This window comes from Argiope bruennichi, chromosome 3 (genome assembly GCF_947563725.1).
Source record: "Argiope bruennichi chromosome 3, qqArgBrue1.1, whole genome shotgun sequence".
NCBI classification, from domain to species: domain Eukaryota; kingdom Metazoa; phylum Arthropoda; class Arachnida; order Araneae; family Araneidae; genus Argiope; species Argiope bruennichi.
In genome coordinates this window covers 103,951,583-103,966,068 of record NC_079153.1, presented here as the reverse complement: position 1 = coordinate 103,966,068, position 14,486 = coordinate 103,951,583, and the positions used below count along the sequence as shown (strand labels likewise).

Sequence of the window (14,486 nt, the reverse complement as noted above, 5' to 3'; positions counted from 1 at the left end):
GTAATTAAATAGTCGTTTTTCTGTTTAATCATCATTTAAGCAATTGCACAAATCTCGTTTTTAAAGTATGGCAAAACCTAAGGTGGATATGTATATACACTGACCACTTTTCAATACCATCTGAATTTCAATCCCTGGCACAATGAAAACAAAAATTCTTTCTTCAAAATACTGTAAATATTGGATTGTCTCTGCTAATATTGTATTTTAGGTGCTTCAAATATTTCTCATATATTCAGATTCTCCTATTTCATGCTTTGGATTAATTTTTCCATATCGATCTGAAAGGAATTAATATTTCCGATACAATTATTTAAGTTATTACACGAAATAATTATTTAAGTTATTTATATTGAAAATTCACATTTATTTATTTGCCATATGAAGCATCGAACCTTATTAATTCATACATCAATGTGATAAATTGAGATAAAAGCTAATCAGTTCTCCATATCAAAAAATATTGTTAATCAGGATTAACGGACTAAAGATTTATCCATTTAGTTGTTGAAGTGTACTTCAGAAAAGAAAGAAATGAAAATTCGCAAACGGGAAATTTTGTACTGATTAAAGAAATTTTGCTGTACTACTTTGAATATAGTCCATGATCTATAATTTCTCATCCAATACCGATAATCATCTTATAATAGCTGAAAATGTTTACAAAACAATAACCATGAAAGTTATAATCAAATAAATTGTAGGGTCAATTAATATGTCGTAAAATAATAGTTTCATAGCAATTTTTTAAATCGAAATTTTTCATTTTAGATTTCATGGGGGGGATTTTCCTTTTAATTTGATTCTTTAAGCTCAGATATATATTTTTATACTAGTAATATAGTTGAAATCTGAAAAAAATATAGTGATTATGTTTCGATATTGATCCGTTGATATATGTTTTATCAATTCATTCTACTCATATCTGAATTAGAGAGATGCGATGCCCTATAATAAAAAATAATTGAATGTAGTTTTCCACTAATAAATAATAGTTTCATGTATTTGTTTATCTTCACTGGAAGTATGAATTCTTTTTAATTCAACACAAAAAAATTAAAAAGAAAATTAAGTCTGATGATACTTGAAGGACCTGGCAAAAACAATCCAACTTTGCTGCGTTTTGAAAAAAAAATCATTGTCTTCGCTTCATCTCTTTTTGAAATTCAGAAAATATTCATTGGTGACCAGAGTAAATACACCGCCTATATATAAAAAAAAGAAACTTTGTTTTATATGGCGAGATTTATATAGTCGCAGTAAATAGCAAAAATAAAAGTCGATTTAATCACTTGTTTCTGTTGGAAAAACTAGAAAAATTATCTCCATTTTCAATCGAACTAAAGGATAGCTTTTAAATTTCGGATTCCTTTATTTGAAACAACTTTTGTAAAAAAACTTACCTGAAAGATATCGTGCTGATTTGGCTCTGCATATTGTTTTGTCCCGAGAAATTACGAATTTTTGTTGCGAATTGAAAATTTTCTCAGAGAAATTGCTTTTCCTCACACACACACACAGAGAGAGAGAGCACTCTATTATTTATTTGTCAAATAATAACCGCTTAAAGGACGGCCTCATTTCTTTTTTAAACTACTTCGCAGCGAAAGTACGAATTTAGCTTTTATGAGCACCCCTTAACTGAGAGCTAGTCCACTCATTCTGATTAAAAAAATGCTATGCCAATCGCAAGTCACCTTAAATTCAGACACCTTTCTTGAAATTTAAAGCCAAATTTCAAACAATTATATCTTTATATTTAAGATATATATTTTTTCACATTTTTTATAAAAAGAATTGGATGTCAAATTAAAACAAAAGAATTTTGAGATTCCCAAAGAAAGAAGACTAGAAGTAAATTTGAATGTTTGTAATATATTTCAACTTTTAGCGCATGTTCATAATTTTCTCCACAAATTTCTAAAAATATTGCCATATTTTCGATAAAACTCTTTATTTCCTACTTTCTACTAATAAAAGTGTCAATATATATTTATATATATTTTCACTTATAATCTAAAGACTTATATTTCTCGGATTTAATTCTAGATGGCAGCACCTCTGTACGCTTCGAGTTGGGAATCTCTAATGGCAAGTGTTTTTAGAAAGATTGGAAACATTGATTTGAAGGTAAGTTAACGTTGCATTTAATGTCAGTTTAACATATGTAAGAGTATTTAAAGAGTTAAAATCTATTTAGCTCTATTTGTATTGAAAAACGTTACCTGCGACCCTATGTTTTTTGGTAATGTTTCATCTACTTAATGCCTTTTATCCTTGCTCTGAATTTATCTTTCGAATTTGACAAAGCTCTCTCCGAACATCGGTACTGATGTTGCAGTTACATTTTCTGGTTTCCATTTTAGTTTTTCTTGAATATCTTTAAAACTACCTATTTCTCACACTACACGTTTCTATCAAATTATAGAATATAAAATTCCTTACATTTTCAAACTTTTATTTTTCTTCACGTTTCAATTTTTTTGCAAATATGGATTCTAAACTACTTTTTCGTTTTCAATAATTTACGATCTCCTAGATCATCAAATACGCGTGTTACCAACATGAAAATAATTTTTTAAGAACATGCTTTCATTTAGAAAAAAGTTGTTGAAAAACCATTTGTTATTTTTTAAATTCATTTTTTACAGTTTCCAACAGTTCACCGATTCTCTATATTTTTGCGATTTTCACCTACTAAACGTCGTTTGGAACCCTATGTTGAATGGTGATTCTTTATCTTCTTGATACCTAATATCACCCCTCTGAATTTGTCGATCGAATTCGGCAACACCCTGTATAGTACTTTCCTTTGGTGGCCAAAATTTGAGTAATTATTTTTTTATTGCAGATTTCTTCATTTTTACAGCTTATACTTTAGGTATTTATTTTACATATAGTCTATCAATTAATTTCTGAACCATTATAGAAAAATATTTACTTCCGACTAAAACATACTCAAATGGATTAAAAATTGTGTTTTATATTGTTTGAGATAATAGACGTACCACTGAAAAAAAACTATCAATTATAGATTTTTGCATCGTCTTTAGATTTCATTAGTTACGATTAGTAGAATATTTTTGGCATGCTAAAATTTAAATATAATATATTTAAAAAAAATGTTCCATCTACTGCTACTCACCGAATTACGAAATTTTGATTTTATTGTCTTCAGACCGTCAACAGCCACTTGGACGAATACACTGAATGTTGATTGTATGTATATCTTCTACAAAATGTAGTTTGAATGTTCTAAAACAGAATAAACATTGATTATTTTCAATAGCGATTAATATTTTCAAATTTTTCAAAATTCTATAAATCTGTCAATTTTGATTGCAGATGAGAGAAACCTTTTATCTTAAAATATTAGTGTTTTGAAAATATTCTGCTTAATACAAGGAATAAATTTGACTAATGAAAGTGTTTAGACTAAGACTAATTTCTTTGTAACTGATTAAAATACATTTATTCTTCTAATTCCCAATTATTGATATTCCACACTCTTATGTATATTTAGTATTTTCAAAATACCGAGGGAAATAATGCAATAATTAATGCTGTAATTTTATTCAAAAATAATTTATATTTCGTTAAATTAAGGTAATTGACTGCTTTGAAAAGATGATTTTCGGGGAAAATATCGAATATTTTTTAATCTCTTATTTTTTATTTCTAATCAGCGTTCTTTATAAAATCGCTGAAATTTTATTTCTATTTTCATTCTCTAGGTAGTTACATTCGTTTATATATTTGCCTAATTTATGTTTTAATGTATTTTATATTTTAAGTACTATTTTAGAAATAGTATTTAATATGATAAATTTTCATTTAAATTTTATAAATTTCAATTATAAAGCTCATCAATAAAAATCGCAATAATAAATAATAGCTCATAAATTAAATCGCAATAATAAATAATAGCTCATAAATTAAATCGCATAAATAATCTCAAGAAGTTTTTGTTGAAATTATTCTCACAATGAACTTTATAAATAAAATTGAAACTCGGCTTATTTGTTTGTATGTTTGAATATTATACAATATCACACGCTTTGATGGATTCAAACGAAATGCTACTTAAGACCAAGAAGGATTTACCGTTCTATTAAAAAGTTTTTATGACCCTTTAAAGTGAGTGAAACCTGGTTTGACACATTTCATGTTTTTCTTCCATAATTTTTGAACAAATCGTTGAACAAAAATTAATTTTACAACATCTTAAAATCAAAGATTTTGTTAACTATATAAATTTTAATCCTGAAGAGTTATTTCCCTAATTTTAATCAATTAAAAATTAATTTGCACACGTTTTATAATAATGAATTTATTTTCCGTTGGGACATCAAGTATATTTTACCATTTAATTACATTTATTATTGCATGCTTTTGCAAATGTTGAAATTATTTTCTTCGGATATTTTTACTTTTCTTTTGTATCCGGTTTTCTTAAATTAAATTTGTTATGCAATACATTTTTATGAATATTTTAAAGTCGTGCCGATTCTTTAAATTAACTTTATTTCATATTTTAATTATTTTAAAACTACAATTTGCCCGAGTCCATACCATTAAGTCTTTTCTTCACAGTTTTCATCTTGAATCTGCTTAAAATAAATAAACGCAATTGAACTATTTTCGAAATACTTATTTATTTTTAAGCAATTTCGCATTGTCCATGCTCACATTGTATCTTACTCCATAAAAATTATTTACTTGTTGGTTATATAAATTTTTCAATTACTAGAATTTTCTTTTTGCAGCAGTTGGTATTAAAATGCAGAATTAATACAATTAAGCCTATTATTGTTGCAATTTTTCTCTTATCGAATTTATCCCATTAATTCCATCATTGCGGCCAAATCTTCAGCTATATGTCAAACTATTAATAACCTCTCAGTTCAAAAAGAAAAAAATGTTTCTAATAGGCAATTTTTCTGCCCTTAAACGCTTGAAAAATTTATCTTTGAAATCAGAGTTAACCATAGAATAGCTAAACAATCTCAGTTAGATCAAAACTAAATCAAATTGGTTTCAACTTCAAGGCAATTAATTTTTCTTGGAAAGAAACACTAGATTCTTTCAGAAAAACGGTCAGAGTTCAACTCGTACTTTGAAAGGATTGCAATTGAAGATATTATCACATATTAACAGAAAGTCTAGTTTCAAATTATGCACTAAACTTATTAAAAAAACCAGCAAACACCAAGAAAATTTATCCTTTTCTCTATAACTTAAAAATAAAATAAGACGTAATAATAGCAAGCAGTTGTTTACATAAATTTTAATAAATTTATTTAATAAATTTGGACTTGATGGTAATTTTTATTGACACCCCAACAAGTAAGAAAAGGACACTGACCATATTCTTTTGAAATGTTTAAAATATTCAGCCCATAGAAGGAACCTGTGGGACAAGCATAATCTTAATTACAAATTAATATAGTCTGCCTAAAGTTTTAATAAGATTCATCTGGAAATTCTTCTTCGATTGTTGGAGATTTAAAACATATATCAGTTTTGATTGCTTGGGATTAGGACATACATTATTTTATTCTAAAGAGCCCAATTAGCATATTTTATAACAGAAATTATTATGTATCTAAGACAAATAGTCTGTATCTTCTTTTGATATTATTTAAGTTAAAATTTAATCTCTGATAAATGCTGTTAAAAGGTACGTTTCTCCTATGGTCAATTAGAAGGGGTGTTCAAATGGAAAGGTAAGAAACGACATTGTGGGTATAAATGAAGACTTTATTCAAAGTATACACCATAAGCCTGAGCACAACGATCCCATTGATTAACGAGCCAAAGGATTCCTTGTTCCCGAAATTCCTGTGGCCATGATAAGACCCAGTCCTTCACAGCGTCCTTGAGTTCGCCACCCGCTTCCCTTTCAGATGTTTTTTCAGGGGACCAAACACATGAATACGGCCTGTGGGGCGGATGGTCCAGCTGCTCCTACTTGAACTTGGCCAGTTCCGCGTGTGTGACCCTGGGGACGTGGGGACGCGCGTTATCATGGAGCAGAACCACACCCTCCGTGAGTAGACCGGGTCTTTTGTTCTTGATGGGCTTGCGTAGTCTTCGGAGTGTCTCACAGTGCACATCGGAATTAATGATTCTTCAATGCTCGACGAATTCAACAAGTAACGGACTGGCACTGGGGGGTGGCACTCTTTACAAGAGCCTCTGCTCTCCCCTGCGCATGCTCCGATCTACGCCAGAGACTCCTATAAAATCACTTGATGTCTCGTTATGTTTTCCCATAGCTGCATAGACAAATATGTTAACGGCCATGTTGTTACGACGTTTCGTAACGTTTCATTTGAACACCTCTTATATATGTAGTCAGATTATATATGGGGATGGCGACTCAAATTAACAGATTTCTTTTTTTCCCAGATTTTTTAGAGTAGTAATTAGTTAGCTGAGATTAAAAACCTGTTATTAACTGAATGCTAAAAACTTTACGACTTAAGCTTTCTTGAATATACATAGAACAAATAGACACTGGCAGAGCTGAGAGTGCAATGGTTGTTTTTTCAATATATTCTGTAGTTTTTGAACTAAAGAATAAGCAGTCTTTTCGTTTAAAAAAAAAGAAAAACTCTCTACTTTATTGTTTCTAAATGCAAAAAATATTGGAAATCGCACATTGTTTTTCATTTGAACGCAGGTATTAAAATATTAGATAGGAATACAGTTTATTATTTTATCTCAGGAACCAGGTGATATATTCCTTATCTACAAGATTTTTGACAAACAATTTGATTTGGTGTTTGTTTTACACTTATTTTTAGTAATAAAAATCTAAAATCGAACTGTTTCTATTCATTTTTTAATTGATTTATTTTTGTTTTGTAGGTGTTTTCCTATCTATTTTTACGCAAAAATACAAATATATGATATTTTTAAAAGAAATTCATTCGAAATGAACTTGCATATCGCAAATATATTAGAAGAGTACATTTTATCTATTTGTTTATTTAAAAATTTCTATAATTCATGTTATCATTTTTCTTATTTATTACTCTAGATTTGTGTTCTACGCTAACACAAAAATGAATAAAATTCTGATTTTGTTACTGACTGGAATGGCCATAGTAGTCGCTGATGACTGCCGACACGTTTGCGACAACGTCACATGTGCACCAGTGACATGTTCATCGAATGAAAAATATGCAGAAATGGGAACCTACTGCGGATGTTGCCCTTCTTGCAAGAAAATATTAAGTATGCGCATATTCACATTTGATATTAAACATTTTTTGATTCCATATGAAACCTTCAATTAATGTTGAAAAACGCGTCAATTTTTAAAACTATATTTTAAGAAATATTCTAGATTTTGTTTCATATTTCACTGAAGTATATTTCCTCTGGAAATTCGAATTATTTGATTCCCATCTGAGTCCTTTTTTAATCACATTTGAGGAAACGTTTCCGCTGCTTTTCAATATTTTAATTTATTATCTTTTTTTCATCATATTTGACTAATTTTCTTGATAATATTCTAGCAAATGATTCATCATCATATTTCATTTTTATCTACACATTTCAATATTTTTAAAATCGTATTTGAAGAAATGGGTCATTATCTTATTGGTATTTCAGAATTCTTTAAAGTTAAAATAATTTAGGATTTACATATGAACTTGTTTGCAGTCTAATGTTACTTACCCCACTTACCAGTATTTACCATATTTACCAGCACGATGGATCTATAGTCAAAACACTGAACATTCATATTTTTTAAATCTATTCTTTCATCTACATCTTAAAAGGAAAGTATGCACTGCCGAATATTTCTAAGTCATAGAAAGTTTGAGGAGCGTAAATAACATTATCACTACCTATTAATGACAAAATCTTTACTTAAAATCATTTTTAAAGCCATGCGATGCTTATCACTTAACGCTTATTTACTTCTTACAATATTCTGTATGTATGTATTTTTATATGTTTTAAAGATGTATTTTTACTAATTTCAATAATTGAAAGTATTCTTTTAGTATTCACCCAATCAAAGTTGCCAATTATAACATGTGACCTTGACGTATATAAAGTTAGGTTGTAAATAATTACCTCTTCTTGTCATGGAACCGAGTATTCTTTTCTGACATCATTAAATACCTTCTTTAAGTAATCCATCTACTTTTACAGTAAGGATTTGTATTTGATATATTTAGTTTCCTTTTTTTTTAAAAAAGGAACCAAAATTAAGGAGAAAAAAACCAAACTAAAGGAAAAAAGCTAAATTAAGGAAAAAACTAAAAAGGAAAAAATTAAATTAAAGGAGAAAAAATTAAACTAAAATTAAGTTTCCTAGAAAAGAAGGAAACTTAATTTTAGTTTCCTTTTTTCTCAGAAAGACTATATTGAAATTATTTTAAAATTAAAAAAAAAACTGTTTAATCTATTCGTTGGATGGAAGGAGGAAAAATTGAAATTTATATTTTTATAAATTTGTAATGTCTCTGGTAAGGAAGAAAATTTTACAGAAGTGGTTATGGCTGATGAATGAATGTTGAATCTGTGAACTCTGGCCTTGGTAACACAAGGATTTTATCTACAAAAGTGAAGGACCCAGAATATTCAAGAATCTTAGAGATATTTCCATTAAGATTCGAGTTCTGTATTTGCTTTAACAATTGGATACCTTGACAAGAAAGCTATAAAAACCCAAGAAACAGGGCAGCAACACTAGACTGACTAATAGAGAGATGAGAACCAATTCATTTGAGGGAATAGTTGAGGAACCAATAGTTGAGGGAAGTCTGTCTGCGCGCTTAGTGCTGTTGCAAATGCTTAATAGCGATTTTCTGCATTTCTGCAACTGTTCAATGCACATACTGTTCTTGTGTACTTTTCGGCTATGCTTCGCTACCGTGTATTCGTGTAGAATAAAGCGTCTTCATTTATTGCATGCTAAAATTTTTCACCGGATGAACTTTTTAAATTAAATTTTCTGTAGCAATATCGTATATTATATATTGATTTATATTTATAGTATAAATAAATGCAATAACTGAAACGGTACATGATATTTTCCTTGAAAATGAGTGATAATGTACAAATAAATGATTATTACACTTAAATAAGAATAAAGTTCTTTCCTTTAAAGTAAATGGCAACGCTGAAGGAAAATCTTCGTCTATGCTTTTTTCCTCGTTATTCCTTTTTTTTCGTTTAATTATATGCTTCGTTTAATATATGCAGTTTAGATGAATTAAATGCCTTTTCGTTATATAATTTCATAACGGAATTCTAAAAACTATTTTTTCGTAATAATTACGGCTTAAATATTAGCGTTATGCAAAATACTGAAATGCAAAAGATATGTCTGTAATATGTTTTATAAACCTGTGACACTTTTATTTTGGAATATTTGTGGAACAAACTAATAGGAAATGTATATAAAATGATTAATTTTTCTTTCATGAATGATAATAGTCTAATAATGTTTTAAAAAATGTACTACTCAGAAAAATATTTTTTATGTTTCAGCTAGATTTAATATCAAATTATAATGATTTATATTAATGCGGAATACTAAACATCATTATGATGGCTGTAAACACAGTTTCCATGAAGGAATTTATGAATTCTTTTATCATATAAAAATTTTTGATAATTTATCTTTACACTTCTCATAATTGCCATAATGTTACTACACTGAAAGTATGAAGAGTTCTGAACAGAATTTTTAACTTATTGACTAATTTATAAAATACATGCCATTTTGAAAAAAAAAATGTTATAAATTTGTTGTTAAGAACAAGAAAAAAAATTAATGAACTCTGATAACTTTTATTTCCAAAATGCAACAATCAAAGTATAAGACAATTTGTAATTAATTTATTAGAATTACTTCTTTATGATTCGAAGGTCACTTTATTAATAATTTGTTTATTTCCATTTATTAGAAAAAGGTGGAGACTGTTTGCCTTTGCTTTTCCACGATGGTGCACCAAAAAAAGTAATATGTGATGAAGGATTAACATGTACTTTTAATTGGAAAACTGGGAATACAGCGACATGTGAATGAAATACTGTTCATAAGATTCTAAAGCTTGTACAGTGATTTTACAACACCAGTTATATCAATAAAATATTCTTTTTCCTATTTAAATTTAGCTTCTAAAATGTCTATTGTCATACTCAAACATCTATAGGTTCGAGAGAGAAAACAGCGCATTATATTTTTTTTAAACAAAATTATTGATTTAATAATTACTTTCATTCATGTAAATTTTGTATATAGGAAGAAGAAATTATACTTCTGAATTTTCAGATAATACAAGGTGCGCACAAAAACTCGGACAAAGTTATTACATCATAGAATAAAAGTTAATTCATTTCTTTTTAATTTTTGTTCATTTCTTTTTGTCTACCACTTCAATTATATCATATTTTATAATACATCTTTTAGTTTATGTACTGAATTTTGGCCTTTTTACAATGCCAAGCAAAAGATATGCTATTTTAAAGTTGGAAAATGAACAGTATGAATTCATTCATTTACTTAATGTGTCTGCAAATAGTGTCTGAAGTAATCTTTAGTTTCAAAGAGCTTGGCAATGATGACCAAAGTCCAGGAAGTGAACTAAAACGTATGGTAAACTCTTTCAGTAACCGTAAGGATATCAAAAGGCGAGTTTAATGAAATTCGAAGGTTTCCATGAGAAAGATCGCTGGTGAACTGGAAGTAAGGGACCGATCAGTGCAAAGAATGGCAAAATCAGAGTTCGATGGAAGCCTTACAAGATCCAGAAATTTCAGCTTCTCACTGAAGAAAACAAACTCGTACGGCTTCAAACACGCCAAAATTTTTTGAAACGGGCCGTATGAGATTCCTTTTCACTAATTAGAAGCTTTTACCACCCAAAAGTTCGTAACTCCTATCTGGTCTATCGACGCACCAAGCACTTCAGCAATTGTTGAACATAGCAAAAATCGCAATTCGGTCATGGTCAGAGGCGGAATTTGCAAAAACTACAAAACATTTCTGATTTTTATGGATGAGGGTGCTTAAAATAATTCAAAAAGTGTACCGGTGGGACATTTTAGAAGTTTTTATATTTCCGTGGGCCAAAACGCACTTCGGCAATATAAAGTGGGAGTTTCAACAAGAACTCTGCTGCAGTTCACAAGGGTAAGGCAGAAGAGTGGTGGAAGGAAAATTTTCTGGACCTGATATCATCTGGAAAATGGGCACAATACTCGCCGAATCTCAATCCCATGATTTAAAGTGTATCGTCCATTTTGGAGTCTAGGGCTTTTGGAAAAATTTGGACTCTCTAAGGCAATGGCTTCTTCGGGACTGGGATTGATTAAAGGAAGAAGATTTGCGGCCCATTGCTGAAAATTTCAATAAATTTTTGAACCTCTGTATCACTGCAAAAGCCGGCCACTTTGAAACCAATAACATTTATTTATCATTAAATGTCAAATCTTATTATTATTTGTTATATTTTTTATTTATTTATTTTTAATCAAGTTATATTAAAATTTGTTGGGTTTTTTGCTGCACCCTGTATAAATGCACGTATTAATACAGATAGATAATTTCTAAAAAAATTTTTTCTCTGTATGAGTATTCATAATATTTTAGAATTTGCTCCTCCAAATTTAAGCGCGTGTGCACGCATACACACTCCAGCACACAAATTTCTGTAAAAATTTGTAAAGGGCAGGGATTTTTTTTCCTAAAGAAGCTTTGTTTTTTCTCTTAATTTTCATTTCATTTTGGTTTTCATCTCTTCATTTCTTCATTTTTCTACTCTTCATTTACGATATAAAGAAGGACTTTTAATTGAGATGTTCTGAATCCACTTTTTGGCATGTTCAGAATTCTTATAGTGCAATATGTATTATTTGTTTATAAAGGAAAATAATATCAGCTTCTGGTGTAGAATTCAAGAAAAATTTTTAGATAGTTTTTCAAAAAGAAACTCATAAGACTAAGTGATCGAGAAGACAATAAAGCAGTCCAGAGACATATTATTCGTAAAAGTACTGTTCGTTTATTTTGAACATACAGGCTTTTATTTTGAACATGAACTACCATATAGGGTATGGACATTAATGAATGAAGCTTTTTTTGAAAATAACAATTTATTTATACAATTTAAATGTACATTAAATTTAAAATCAACGATGAATGATTTTTTTTCATAAGAATTAAATTTTTCATAACACTTGAGTTGTTTATTCGTTGTACACTTCCCTCTTTGTGTCAATGTTTATAACATCAATGAAATTTTTTGTTTTTCTTAAATATGTTACGTATTGTGGTAAAAAATAATGACGTAATGACGAAAGTTAACAGTAATAGATTTCTTAATTTTGGCTGGAAAAATACCTTATATTTAAATAGTTCTATTTTACAAGTAAATTTACTTGTTGATGTATATAGACTGTGAGTTGAAATGGTCTTTGATTAGATAAAAAACAAGTCAATTTTGGTTTTAAATGTATATGTGAATAATATTGAGGTCAAATATCCTTTTTTAAATTTATTTTTATATACTGTAAAATATTTTTAGAAAGCGGTAGTGCTTAAATAAATTTAGTAAAACAGAAATTATATGAAGTAATAGAATTATACAATAATAAATATAAATTCGAATGCTTCAGAAAGAATAAAAAAAAAGACAATTTAAGGAGAAAGAAAAAAACTGAAACTCTCTGTTTTATTGGCTCTGTATCATTATAGATGCTGATAAATTAGGAAAACTTCAGTGAATAAAATTACTAAACAATAATTTATTTTATTTTATCAATATAAGAAAAGTTATGAAATCACTTATCAATATCATGGAGCAAATTTAAACTCTGACAATGTGGAATCTGATTGTCAAGAAATATGCAATAATTTTTTTATTAAATATTTTAGATATTTTTAAATGGAATTAAATTAAATAAATAAGATTTAGATATTTTAAAATTTCATGTTGGGGAGCTACAAACAAAATAATTAGAGAAATCTTTTCGTTTACGTAAGTGACCTAAGATTTTTTTATGTTAACTCATAAACTCATAATCATCATCCATTTTTAAAATCTAAAATCTTTTCCATGAAGAGTAAGTATATACTGCTTTTTATGGACTATGAATCATGTTTGAAATATTTTTTCAACAATAGATGTATATTAATCTGTATAATTGAAAATTTATGTTAGCTAGCTAATAGCTCTTGTAATACAGAACGGATATAAAGACCCTATTTTTCGTAGAAATCCCATGGCCTGATATAGAACAATAATTTTTAAATTACTCTGATTACATAAAGCATTTTTTTAATGTATCTTGACAAAATACAATAATTTTCAAGAATCATGATTTTGTAAAATATTTTAAAATAGTTTAAGAACTTGTAGTAATTCTGTACACAAATTTTTAAATTTTTGCCTTCTTAAAATTGAGAAAAAAATGAAAAAGAAAGAAAGAAAAGATGAAAAAATTAATCTTTCAGATAAAGTAAAAATATTTCCTACATTCTTTCCTTTAACTAAAGAAAAAATAAAATTTATTCGATGATGAAAAATTGTTAGGACTGAAATACTTTTCACATAATTATAATAACATCATATTTTAAAGTTTAACAAATTTAAAATGACATCCTTGTAAAATTAGCAAATTATAATATATTAAATAGTTACTGCATCGTATTTATTTAATATATAATCGTATATATCGTATATATTTATAATAATATATGATATAAAAAAGATCGATAATGTAATTAATTGAGATGATGGTGGTAGTTTTTATTGTCATAAGTACCAGATGTGAATATGCAGCAAAAATCAGTCGAAGCAAATGCAGTTTTTAAAAATCAAGGTAGGATATTTTTTTTGAAGAAAATACTTAGCTCGAACTAATAAGATTTATAACTGCCACTCTATATAGGAGTTACTCCAAAATGACTCACTTACAGGTCTTCTTCAACTCACGGTTGTTTTTTGTTCCAATTGATATATTATTGAACAAACAAACGTATGACAGATTGGTATTTTTCAAAAACAACTCCATTTTAATGTAATATTAATTCTGTATGCATATATGTGTATTCTATATACATATATTCAACACACACACACACACGCGCGCGCGCACACGCACACACACACGCACACACACACGTTGATTATAATGTGAAAATCTGATAATATTTATTATATTGTGTGAAATATAAACACAATACAATTCAAAATGACATTTATTTTGAAATATTCCTGTGTCCGTAAGTTAAATTGCCAGAAATTGAGAAGAAAGTATAAAAAAATTGTTTTCTATTTATTTCGAAAAAGACAGCTTCTGCAAATTCATGAACATTCCTGAGTTTCCTCCCTCTCTAATATGCGATGAAGGATTAAGTTGTGATAGCAAAACATACAAATGTCAATGAATATTGCATAATACGAAATCAAAGAGGCAATAAAGACAAAGGATATAAAAATTTCATAATAAAT

At 28.2% G+C, this 14,486-nt stretch overlaps 1 long non-coding RNA gene across 2 annotated transcripts; it reads left to right on the top strand.

Annotated features, from left to right (window-relative positions):
* Positions 1–2,081: 2,081 nt before the first annotated feature.
* Positions 2,082–10,135, top strand: LOC129964110 (uncharacterized). 2 transcript variants are annotated; one of them, XR_008784068.1, is made up of 3 exons: positions 2,082–2,130; positions 7,046–7,242; positions 9,936–10,135. It is a non-coding gene; the product is annotated as an uncharacterized LOC129964110 (long non-coding RNA). The 2 variants fall into 2 exon arrangements; XR_008784069.1 differs by lacking the exon at positions 2,082–2,130 and adding an exon at positions 2,133–2,245.
* The last annotated feature ends 4,351 nt before the right edge of the window (positions 10,136–14,486 follow it).